The sequence below is a fragment of the Lutra lutra genome, chromosome 5 (assembly GCF_902655055.1).
Source record: "Lutra lutra chromosome 5, mLutLut1.2, whole genome shotgun sequence".
NCBI classification, from domain to species: Eukaryota; Metazoa; Chordata; class Mammalia; order Carnivora; family Mustelidae; genus Lutra; species Lutra lutra.
The window spans coordinates 126,628,494-126,641,349 of NC_062282.1; positions in this window are offsets into that span (position 1 = coordinate 126,628,494).

The window sequence follows — 12,856 nt, forward strand, 5'->3', positions numbered from 1 at the left end:
GGGCGCCTGGGTGGCTCAGTTACTTAAGCGTCTGCCTTCAGCTCGGATCATGATCCTGGGGTCCCCGGGCCGAGCTCCACATCAGGGTCCCTGCTCAGCGGAGAGCCTGCTTCTGCCTCTGCCCCTCATGCAGCTTGTGCTGTCTCGCTCTCTCTCTCAAATAAACAAAATCTTAAAAAAAACCCTATTTTGCTACTTTTGTTTTTGCAGTTTTCCATTGTCATTCCAATTTAAAAATATTTATATGTATATCTTTCTCCTTAAAGGATGAGCTTTAAAAAAAAAAAAAGGTGAGCTTTAAGCCATACCTACCTACGACCATTTCATGTAATCTCAGTATCCAGATGTATTTGACCCAAAGGGTACTTAGTCAGTAGCTTGTAGGGCCATCATTCCAGAGCAACCTCAATTTCACTGATATCCTTGTCTCATTTAATGAATTTTTTACATTTGAAAACAGTTTTTTGTTTGTTTTGAGGTGGTTAAGCGGTTGGACTTGAGAGTCACAATGCCTAATGTTCAGACCCCAGGTCTGACATTCCCCAGACGTGTGACTTCAGGCAAATAACTTCTCTTATCTATGCCTCAGTTTCCTCATTTCTGAAATGAAATAATAACAATAATAATAATAACAGTGATTCACAAGTAGCCCTTGTGATTTTGATTGTGTGCCACACACTGTTCTAAACATGTCACAGATTTTTAACACATTTAATTCTCATAGCAACCTTATGAGATGGGGTCATTATTAACCCAATGACAAATAAGGAAAATGAAGGACACAGAGGTCAACATGATTTGCCCAAGGTCACATAGATATTAAGTGGTAGGACCAGTATTTGAGCCCAGGGATCCTGGTTTGGCGGCTGGCGTCCCTGTGGAACCAACGGGGATGCTCCTGCGTTCACTTAGCGTGCAGTCCAGCAAGCTGCGAGCTCTGATCTCCTCTCACCGCTCCTGCTCTTGCCCCCAAGCACCTCTGCTATCCGTGCTGCCCACTCGGATTTGTACCTGACCGCATTTCAGTAATAATCGTTCTCCCAAACACTCGACAGACCCAGAAAAATGGCTTCAGTGGTGGGTCTCTCAGTTATTTTTATATTTTCCTTTTTTGGTTATTTTCAAGGCATTCATTCTCAAAAGGGTTTGTATTTGTTTTTAAACCTAATATTTTAACATGTCCATATAATAAAAGCTTTTTTTTTTTCTTTCTTTTTTTGATGGTGGAACCATTTGAAGATTGAGGGCTATGCAGGGAAAAGAAAAAGAAAAAGAAAAAAAGCCACAGCGTTTTGTTTAAGCCTTGGGAGTTATAAACTCCTGATAGCCCTTTTAGATTTTCTTCAAAGAAGTTAGGCCCTGTAGCCATTTAAACCCTTTATATTTCAGTATAATGTATACTTGATTCAGGGGGAATGAGGGTAAGATCTGAGGGTAGTTGGGAACTAAATCTCTTAACGACCTTTTTTTTTTTTTTTTTACCCATCTCTAAAAACTATTCTGTTATAATCATTTAGGATGTCTTTTATTTTCTAAAGTAATCTCTACCTTCAGTGTGGAGCTCAGACTTAGGACTCCGAGATCTAGAGTCACATGCTCTCCTGACTGACCCAGCCAAGTGCCCCCAGGATGCCTATAAATGAAATAAAACCCATTTACCAGTTGGGAATAAAATTGAAGATCTTTGTTACTAGTGTTATATTCTAAGCAGGGGAAACATAGAAAATGGTAAGAAAGTAGTTTTATTTTTCAGGGGCGCCTCAGTGGTGCAGTGGGTTAAGCCTCTGCCTTTGGCTCGGGTCATGATCTCAGGGTCCTGGGCTTGAGCCCGCATCGGGCTCTCTGCTCAGCAGGGAGCCTGCTTCTCTCTCTCTCTCTCTCTCTTTGCCTGCCTCTCTGCCTACTTGTGATCTCTTTCTCTGTCAAATAAATAAAAATAAAATCTTAAAAAAGAAAAATGTAGTTTTATTTTTCAAAGTATAACCCTTTCTGGAGTTTAAGCTCATCCATTTTGCAATGTTAACCAAAGCTTTTTTTTTAATCTGTACAAAAAACTTGGTGGTGACGATGATTTTGGCTCCTTCCCACAAGCACTGTGTACTCAGGCCTAGTGGCTTAGTCTAGAGTTTTCAACTACAGGAATACAGAGGAAGGAAAGACTGGGGGAGGGACCCTGGAGAGTCCTGACAAGAAGAGGAAATTGATGTTTACACTGTTGTTGGCTAGAATCTTGAAGCCTTTCAAAAATAAAGTTGCACTGTATGTCCCAAATTTTGTAGAAAGCAGACTAAAGCCAACTGGAAAATAGCATTCAGGGAAGGTTTATGACCCGAGTGGCTCGGAAACCCCTTCAGAGGCCTTCGCTCACTGGAAGGTCTGTGGCTGGATTTCAAAGAAGAAATGTTTATGCGTTCTCATTCTGGTAAACAGTGGACGTAAGTATCATAACAATTGCTCCCATTTACTGGGGGTAGTTTTTGTATAAAGGAGAAGAAAACCAGTTTCCTGGCATTAAACATTTTGATCAGGTCTTGGCTCAGCCTTTTACCAGCTACGTGACCTTGGACAAAACAGACCTGTCAGGGTCTCCCTCAGCTTTACCTTCTTTAAAACAGAGATTGCTGGTACCTATTACGTAGGGTGTAGTGGTTGTAATTATTCTTTGAGGTGATGCGTATAAAATGTTATGTGCCTATAAAATGCATACAAAATGCCTGGCACGTGGTTAACTGCCTAGTAAATGTTACCTATTATTATTATTATTATTTTGTATAAGTTACCTAGTGTACCTCTCATGCTTTCTTTCTATAACCTTGTAGTTCAAACCATTATCCCTACTTAAAGGACGAGAAAACAGGGGAGAAGCTCACAAAGGTGAAATGTTTTGTTTTGAATGTGAAGTCACATGAAAACGGTCTTGCTTTTGCCGTCCTTTTCATCCTGATGGTTCTGCTCTGCTGTTGCCCATCAATATGTGAGATAGAGCAGAAAGGGATTGCGATTGTTGTTTTCTCAAAATTGTGTGCTAGGTTGCCTGTGGAATTTACAAGATACAGCACAAACTTGTGAAATATAAAGGCCTCTTTCAAAGGAAAACATCCTTACTTCCTGTTTGACTTAATTATGTTTGTCTTAATAAATATATCCCAGCATGGAATAAATGTCTTAGCTTGCCGCATTTATACAGTTATAAAATAAAGCAAATTTATAAATTAAGTGCCAACAAACTCCAAATCCAATAAAATTCAAGTGATGACCTTAATTTTTGTGACAGATGTGTTATTCTGCTGAAAGTAAACTGTCAGTTTTGGGTTTATCCATACTCAAGATGGATTTTACGTTTTTTTTTTTTTTTTTTTTTAAAGAGTTTATTTATTTATTTGACAGGCAGAAATCACAAGTAGGCAGAGAGGCAGGCAGAGGCTGGATCCCAGGACCCTAAGATCATGACCTGAGACAAAGGCAGAGGCTTTAACCCACTGAGCCACGCAGGTGCCCCAAGATGGATTTTGTTTAATCTAGGTCTACCTTTTGATTTCGTACTATTAATGTATCATAAACCTTTGAGTATCTGCAGTTTCATGTGCCTGAGCTAAAAAAATGATGTCTTTTTAAATGAATGTTTTATGATTTGGTAGCAATGTCAAGGTGTTGTTTGACAGTTTGGATTAATAGGACTTCAGGAATACCAGTTTTCATGGGTGTTACTTGACAAACCTGAAAAGAGTCAGTGTCTAAGTGTAGCCTTCATCCTAGTTCTGGCCCTGAGGTCAGGCCTGGAGTCAGACTTCCTGGGTTCACATTGCTTCAACAATGGTTTTTTTTTACATAGAAGTTGAGGTGGATTTTACATTTCTTTATGATAAACTAAAATTGCCAGGTCAGCTACTATGAAGATTTACGTATTTTGCTTTGTATTGTATTTGATTGCCATTTACAGTGACAGCGTAGAAGAGAGCCCCCAGGTCACCGTTATCAGTAGACAACAGACGCTTTCTGTGAAGGGCCGAATGAGGTCATGTCTTAGGCTCTGCAGACTATGTGCAGTCTCTGTTGCAACTGCTTAGCTCTGCTGTTATTTGTGGACATTGACATGAAACTTCATATAATTTTCACGTCACAGAATTTTTACACGTTACAGAAATTTTTTTCCCCAACCATTGAAAAATGCAAAAAACCACTCATTGTTAGTGCGCAGACCATTCAAAAACAGGTGGCAGGACATCTGACTTGAGAGCCTACTTTGTCCAGCCCTGCACTAGATGGCATTTGGTAGAGCAAAAAGCTATCTCTCCCTTTTTTTTTTTTCCTCCTTTTATTTATGGAGGTTGTAGAGTGTGGCGATTAACACAGCAGCGTGGAACTGAGACTACTTGTCCTTGGAATATGACCTTCTTGTTGACTCAGTTTCCTCATCTGAAAAATAGGGGAATTTTTTTCTTTGTCCCTAGTTGCAGGAGATGAAATAGGAAACGAGGCATGTAACATGTAACAGAGTATATAGTCTGTAGCTCTTAGCTCTTGTTATTTCTTTAATTACTGTTGAGATCAGTTTTTCATGTGCTTATTGGCCAGTTTAATGTTTTGTTTGTTCTTTTATGACTTCTACAGCTGTATTTATTATTTTTTTTACATTTTGATATAATAATTTATTTATATATTAAGGTTATCAACCCACTGTCAGATAGTTAGTGAATTAATTTGTTTGTTTGCCTTCTGATTTTGTAGTGGTGGGTTTTTGATTTTTTTTTTTTTAAGATTTTATTTATTTATTTGACAGAGAGAGAGAATAACCAAGGGAATACAAGATAGGGAGAAGGAGAGGGAGAAGCAGGCTTCCTTCCTAGCAGGGGACCCCATGTGGGGCCCAACCCCTGGACCTTAGGATCATGACCTGAGCCGAAGGCAGATACCCAACAACTGAGCCACCCAGGTGCCCCACTGTAGCGGTGGGTTTCTTAAAAAACAACGTGATCTTCAGTTTTATGTATTTCAGTTTTTGAAGAAATTATTTCAATTATTTCAGTTATTGAAGATAAATTCAGTAAGTTTATCTTCTCTGTTTTTATTTTTATAAAAATATTCTCACACTAAGGTCAGATAATATATTTTTATTCTGGTTGTTTTGTAATTTCCCATCTTAACTATTTAATTCTGGAATTAAATTTTTTGTATGTCATGATATAAACATCTAAATGCATTTTTTATATAGATTTTTACTAATTAGTTCCACATCATTAATTGAGTAGTTCTTTCCTTCCTACTCATCTCAAGTGCCATTTTTAAAAAAAGATTTTATTTATTTGCTTGACAGAGAACACAAGTAGGCAGAGAGACAGGCAGAGAGAGAGGAAGGGAAGCAGGCTCCCCACTGAGCACAGAGCCCAAAGTGGGGCTCCATCCCAGGACCCTGAGATCATGACTAGAGCCAAAGACAGAGGCATAACCCACTGAGCCACCCAGGTGCCTCTCAAGTGCCATTTTTATCAGACTCTAGGTAATTTGGTTCAATGGAGTTGGGGCTCAGAAACATTTTTTAGGAGCACCTGGCTGGCTCAGTTGGTAGAGTGCGGCGTAACTCTTGATCTTGGGGTTGTGACTTTGAGCTCCCTTTTGGGAGCAGAGTTTACTTAAAAATAAAGTCTTTAAAAAGATTTGTTTTTAAACAAGTCTATCAATATGGCACTGTTCTCTGGTCTTCAGTATTAGTAATTCAGTGCAGTACAAAGCATTTTATATTACTGTAGGAATTTTTATCTACCTTTTTTTTTTTTTTAAGATTTTGTTTATTTATTTGGTAGAGATTACAAGTAGTCAGAGAGGCAGGCAGAGAGAGAGAAAGAGAGGAGGAAGCAGGCTCCCCGCTGAGCAGAGAGCCTGATGCGGGGCTCGATCCCAGGACCCTGAGATCATGACCTGAGCTGAAGGCAGAGGCCTCAACCCACTGAGCCACCCAGGCGCCCCATTTATCTACCTTTTGATTGTGGTAAAAAACAGAGCCCAGAGCTTATTATCTTAACCATTTTTAAGTTTATAGTTCAGTAGTGTTAAGTATATTCATATGCTGTGTAACAGATCTCCAGAACTTTTTCATCTTACAAAACAGAAACTCTGTACCCATTAGACAACAACTTTTCACTTCCTCCTCTCCTTGCTCTGATGACCACCATTCTACTTTATGTTTCTATGAATTTGACACTTTAACTAACTCATATAAATGGAATCACACTGTATTTGTCTTTTTGTGATTGACTTGTTTAACTTCGCATAATATCCTGTCTTTAGAACGCCTTAAAAACATTTTTTCCTTTTTTTTGGAATCTTGCTAATTCTGGATGATACTGAAATGTTTTAAAATCTAGTCTCTGATCTGATAGGATTATGGATGTCCTTTATGTCTCGTAGCTTTTAGATTTATCTTAAAGAGCATGCATACATTTTGTAGGAAAAAATTGCTGCAAGAATTCTGTTGGACATTGAGGCTGTTTCTGCTGATCTCTTGTGGTAGGACCCCTCTTCTGGCTCATTGATAGACAGTTGCTTACCAGGTCTTTTTTTCTGTACCAAACAGATTACCAAATTTGATCATCCCCTGTTATCAAAATTTGGTTTGGTCTAATATACCACTTTTATCAAATACTTGTTACAACTTATTGCTATGATTAGACATTTAGTTATTCCAACTTTTGGAAAGAAAAAATGTGACCTGCCAGAGCAGGAATTTTTAGCAGACTGAAATTAGTAAGAAAAAGCAAAGCAATAATTAGGACAAAACACTTTTTTTTTTTTTTTTAAGATTTTACTTATTTATTTAATTGACAGGGAGAGGGACAGCAAGAGAGGGAACACAAGCAGGGAGAGTGGGAGAGGGAGAAGCAGACTCCCCACTGAGCAGGGAGCCTGATGTAGGTCTCTATCCCAGGACCCTGGGATCATGACCTGAGTCAAAGGCAGACATCTAATAGAGTATTTTTTTTTTTTAAGATTTTATTTATTTATTTGACAGAGAGAGATCACAAGTAGACGGAGAGGCAGGCAGAGAGAGAGAGAGGGGGAAGCAGGCTCCCTGCTGAGCAGAGAGCCCGATGCGGGACTTGATCCCAGGACCCTGAGATCATGACCTGAGCCGAAGGCAGCGGCTTAACCCACTGAGCCACCCAGGCTTCCCAAAGGCAGACATCTGGACACCCAGATCGCCGAAGGACAGAACACTTTCTAAGACAAGCAAAACATTTAAAAACACATAAAGAGTTTTAAACCTATCTTCTTATGTGCCCAGTTTGCATTATATGAAAAAAAAAATCAGTGAGCATATTAACTCATAGCTTTTAAAAATAGGTAACATTTAAAAAAAATTTAAACATACAAATTCATTGTATAACATTAAGAAAATGAACACTGTATAACATTAAGAAACTGAAACTAAAAGGGAAAAAAATCAGCCAGAGTCAACTACTATTAACTTATGAGTAGATAGCCTTACAAATATATTGGTAAATGTTGGTAAATACAGAATAGAATTATACTCTGCTTACTGTTTTGTAACCTCTTGTCTGTTTATCATTCTTTGTATTCTGATCTAATTTGCGGATCAGTCTTTTGTGCCTTTTTCTTCCTTTCAAGTGATGCAGTAAAAATGATCTACATTTTCTTCTTTTTTCTTTTCCAATTAATTTATTTTACTCTCTCCCACCCCCCAGCTTTAGGGTTTTTGGTTCAGTTTGGTATGGTTAAAATAATTGAAATTTTTTGTCCAGATGTACATTGTAATATGATCTCTGTCTATTCTACAAAGTGATCACCACTAAAAGTCTAGTTACCGTCCTTTCTATGCAGGTATCCATTTCGCCTGCCTCTTCCCACCCCTTAACCACCCTCTTATACACATTTGTTCTCTGCATCTGTGGCTTTGTTTTTATATGTGGCTTTGTTTATATTTTCTTATGTTTGTTCATTTGTTTTGTTTTTAGAGATTCATCATATTAGTGAAATTACATGATATTTGTCTTTGATTTATTTCACTTTGCATGATACCTTCACGGTCCGTCCATGTTGTTGCAAATGGCGAAATTTCCCTCTTTTTTTTTTTTTTAAGACTGAGTGGTATTCCATTGTGTGTACATACTACATCTTCTTTATCCATTTATCCATCTGTGGGGTTTTAGGTTGTTTCCATTTCTTGGTTATCATAAATAATGCTGCAGTGAACATAGGGGTACACACATCTTTTTGAATCAGCATTTTTGTGGTTTTTTGGATAAATATCCAGAAGTGGAATAGCTAGATTATATGGTAGTTCTATCAATAATTTTTTGAGGAATCACCATATTGGTTTCCGCAGTGGCTGCATCAATTTAGATTCCCATTAACCCTGTGGATCCTACATATTTTTTATTAGAATAATCCCTACTTATTTAGGGTTGTTTTCTTTTGCTTTGTGAATGTGTGTGGCTTCCTTTTTACTCCCTCGTATTTTATTTGTTTTTGTGGGTATACAGAAAAGTTCTTGTCAAGGAGAGGGAGGGAATGTTTAAACGGTAGGGCGGTGTTCTTTACAAAGTTTCCAGAAATTTATCTTAGTTGAAATGGATCTTTTCCAAAATCACCATGTAGCAATAAAAAACAGTAATATGAAAATGGAAAAAGTGAGGCAACATATGAATTGACTTGAAATGTAGAGAGAAAGGGGATTTTATTGTGAATCGAAGATGGTTCAAGTTACTTTCTCATTGAAACCTGCCTTGACTACACTGTCTAAATTTGCAGATCTTCACCTATAATTCTTCATCCTTTGCCCTGCTCTTTTTTCCCCATAGAACTTGTTATTGTCTAACATTTTATATTATTTACTTAGATGTTTTCCCTTATTGTCTGTCCCCACCAGAGCTGAAGCTTCATTGGGTTGGGATTTTTAGAACAGTGCCTGGAACATGGCACATGTACCATAAATTTTAGTTGAATGAATACAGTTTTATGTTGGAGTAAAATCAAGTGTTTAAGTAAGGGTTTCTGAAAATAGTGACCTCGTTGTCTGAGTAAGGGTGAGAAATCTGTTCTGTTAGAGAGTTTAAAAATTAGCCAAATGAGGCTTTTTCATTGCGGAAGGAATCTGTAGGTAAGACGTGCATTAAGAAAGCAGCCTTTCAGCTAAGAGGTCAGTCATTAATATTTGAGTATGTAAGGAGTAAGGGATGTTGCTGTTCATGCCCAGGGCCCTGTTGACTATGTGGAGGCCTGTTTTCTTGCAGAAACTGCAAACTGGCTTAGCTCCTCTTTTATTTCCCCTACACAAGAGAGGTCATTGAAGTTACCTTCCTCCATTTTTAAAGATGAAAATAAAAATGAGAGAGATACGTTGTTTTGCTAGGTTAGAGGTTACTATGGGATAGTTCTGTTTATTTCTCGTGTGGTGCTACGAATGAAAAGTCTTCTGCCAGATTTCTCTCTGCCCTTGAGAGACCTGCAGTTCTTTCTTCTGTAGGAGGAACTGTGTTAATTTTGACTTAACACTTCAATGGCATTGTGCACCGGGCCATCTTGGGGTAAGCAAACTGGATATCTGCTGTGTGTGTGCGTGTGTGTGTGATCACTCACGGTAATATAAAATGGCAATGCAAGGGGCGCCTGGGTGGCTCAGTGGGATAAAGCCTCTGCCTTCGGCTTGGGTCATGATCCCAGGGTCCTGGGATCGAGCCTCACATTGGGTTCTCTGCTCAGCAGGGGGCCTGCCTCTCCCCCACCCCGCCACCCCGCCTCTCTGCCTACTTGTGATCTCTGTCAAATAAAAAAATAAAATCTTTAAAAAAATGGCAATACAAATAAAGTGGTTTATAATAAAGCAACATTTTAGTATATAAATGCTCAGTTACAATTAAGCAAGAAGATATCATCAAGCATTCAGAAGCACCTCTTGGATTCCCCACTAGATAGAAAAAGTTCAAGGGAGAAAGCGTGCATCACAGAAAATGAGAAAGGAGACTTGGGAGGATTGCCTTTCAGCTCCCCACATGTGTTTATGATTGTTTGTTTTTTAAGATTCGATTTGTCTTCCCCTTTAATATTTGCATATCACTCTTCTGCAGTCTCCTTGATTTTGCCCTATACTTGTGTTTATATGTTTATGTTTGTTCTGTCTCCTCTTTTAGGTGGAACATTGTCAGTGGCAGACAGTTTGTCTTCTACTTTGTAATTCCCTAGAGCATTCTGTACAGTGTTTTAAACAAGAAGCACTCAATTAATGTTTGCCTCACAAGTAAACAAGAGGGAAAATTAAGGTTTCAGGAAGGAGATTGTAATATTACCAAAAATTATATTAAGGAGTCACAGTAATCAAAACAGGCATTTGGTCTCTCTGGCATTTAGAGTGAGATGAAAACTGGACTCCACTTGAATGGATAAAATGAGTTTGGGGACTGCTCAAGTAGATTACTGTTATTGTTTCCTTCCAAAGCCTGGTCTGTGGCATTTTGTTCCAGAGGAAATTCTAGACCTGTGGTGATTTAATCTTGCCAAATGATAAACCCCTGAAATGAGTCACTCTCATTTTCATTCACTTTGTTTTTACATGGACGATCGCACGACCAACCAAATGAAGGAAGCTTTGCTTTCTGATGGGTCGGCACTGACAGTTTTCACAGTTTGTCCTTGTCCCATGATAATATTTTATATGTGGATGCTGTAGAGGTCGGTCAAGTTTATATTGTCTATTTGGAAGGAGTAGTTTGTGTGAATTTGAATCAGGCAGTCCCTACTACTCAGAGATCTTTTGATAGCATGGATCTAAGATCAGAATGACATGTTGTGGAGTTGCCATGAAAAGAACCTGGGCTCCTTTCTGGGCCTCCAACTTGACTTCCAGACCAGGGAGGGAGACAAACCGTAAGAGACTCTTAATCTTAGGAAACAAACTGAGGGTTGCTGGGGTTGGGGTGGGGAAGGATAGGGTGGCTGGGTTATGGACATTGGGGAGGGTATGTGCTATGGGGAGTGCTGTGAAGTGTGTACGATTGATGATTCACAGACCTGTACCCCTGAAACAAATAATACATTATATCTTAATAAAAAAAAAAAAAAGAAAATGAAGGAGTTGAATGAGGTCATCTATAAAGCAGAGCTCCTGAACCCTGTAATATCTAATGCCTCTTTTTTTTTATAACATACGCTTTATCGTACTCTCTTTAGTACCATGAAATGAAATTCATATATAATATAACCTGCCTGCATGCATAATTAAAAACTATATAGTAGATATATGTATATGTATATAATCCCTAACTACTATAAAACAACAATGCAAATGAAGTAATTTATAATGAAATAATATATATTTTAATATGTAAATACTTAGTTTCAGTTACATAGAAAGAAGTATGAAGTATTCAGAAGCTTGTGCCTATGTGCCTATATGTAGAATAACAGGGTATGTGGCAGCTATACACAAAGATTGTTTTTGTTGTATTGGCTACTCAGATACTATGAATGATGTTGTTGGTGATGTTATTTTTCCAGAATGATGAGCAACTCTTGGCAGAGTTCCAAATCAAACAAAACATTGTCTTCTCTTGGTTTATGTAGTTTCATTTCTGAACATAGAAGTTTTTAAGCCATAGAAAAAATTTTGTGTGATTGTGTGTAAAGTGGAATCAGATTCTAGGCTCAGATAATCATCAACAAATTTATCACCATTGTGGTTCATGAGACATTTGAAAGCTGAGGAGGATATGGTACAGTAATTCATTAAGAAGGAAAGTCTTGAGGGCGCCTGGGTGGCTCAGTGGGTTAAGCCTCTGCCTTCAGCTCAGGTCATGATCTCAGGGTCCTGGGATCGAGCCCCGCGTCGGTCTCTCTGCTTGGCAGGGAGCCTCCTTCCCCCTCTCTCTCTACCTGCCTCTCTGCCTACTTGTGATCTCTCTCTCTCTGTCAAATAAATAAAATCTTAAAAAAAAAAAAAAAGAAGGAATGTCTTGCATATTGCATAATGTATTTCTGGAGACCCCTACCCCCCCACCCCCTATGCTAGGAAGCCCTCTTCTCACCCTAACCCGATGACCAGGTATCTGCATCGCCCTCTAGGGGGCACATGGAAAACCATTGCTCAAGGACAGAGTTTCTTAACCTTCACACTTTAACATTTGGGTCAGGTAATTATTTGTTGTGTGGGGCTGTCTTTGTATCAGAGGGTGTTTAGCAACATTCCTGGCTTCTACCCACTTGATGCCAGTGCACTCCTCTAGTCGTGATAACCAAAAATGACTTCTGACGTTGCCAGATGTCTCTTGTGGGGTGAAACTCTTCCGCATTGAGAAGCACTACTCTAAAATCTGCCATTAGAATAACATAATATTCATTAATATGGATAAAAAACATTGCATACCACACTAATAGGTATTATTAATTTTTCTGTCAGGTTCAGGTAGTAAGGAAGGCTTTTACCAATTTCTCATTCTTGTTTTTCGGGTCACTTAACAGTGGGATTATTTTGTTACTGGGCTTTGGAAGGGTGGGAAGAATGAGCAGTATAGGATGATAAATTTCACAGTATGAGAGAATGAGAATTTCAAGAAAAGCCATCTGAAAAAGGCCCTTTGATAAGTAGGAGTTCATGGAATTCCTTTCTGACAAGTTTGACATTGATGTTAAAGGTTACAAAACTAGAATTTTAGTTCTGCAAGAAATATTAGAAATTGTATGGGTACCTACTCATTTTACAGACGAGAAAAGGACTAAAAGCTAAAGTGCAGTCACAGTTTAAGTTGAACCAGGACTTTAATAAATCTCTTGGGTGTCTCCCCGCTGCTCTTTGTACATTACAATGTCTCTCAAGCAGGCGATATTTGTAAAACAGTCTCAGCTTTTC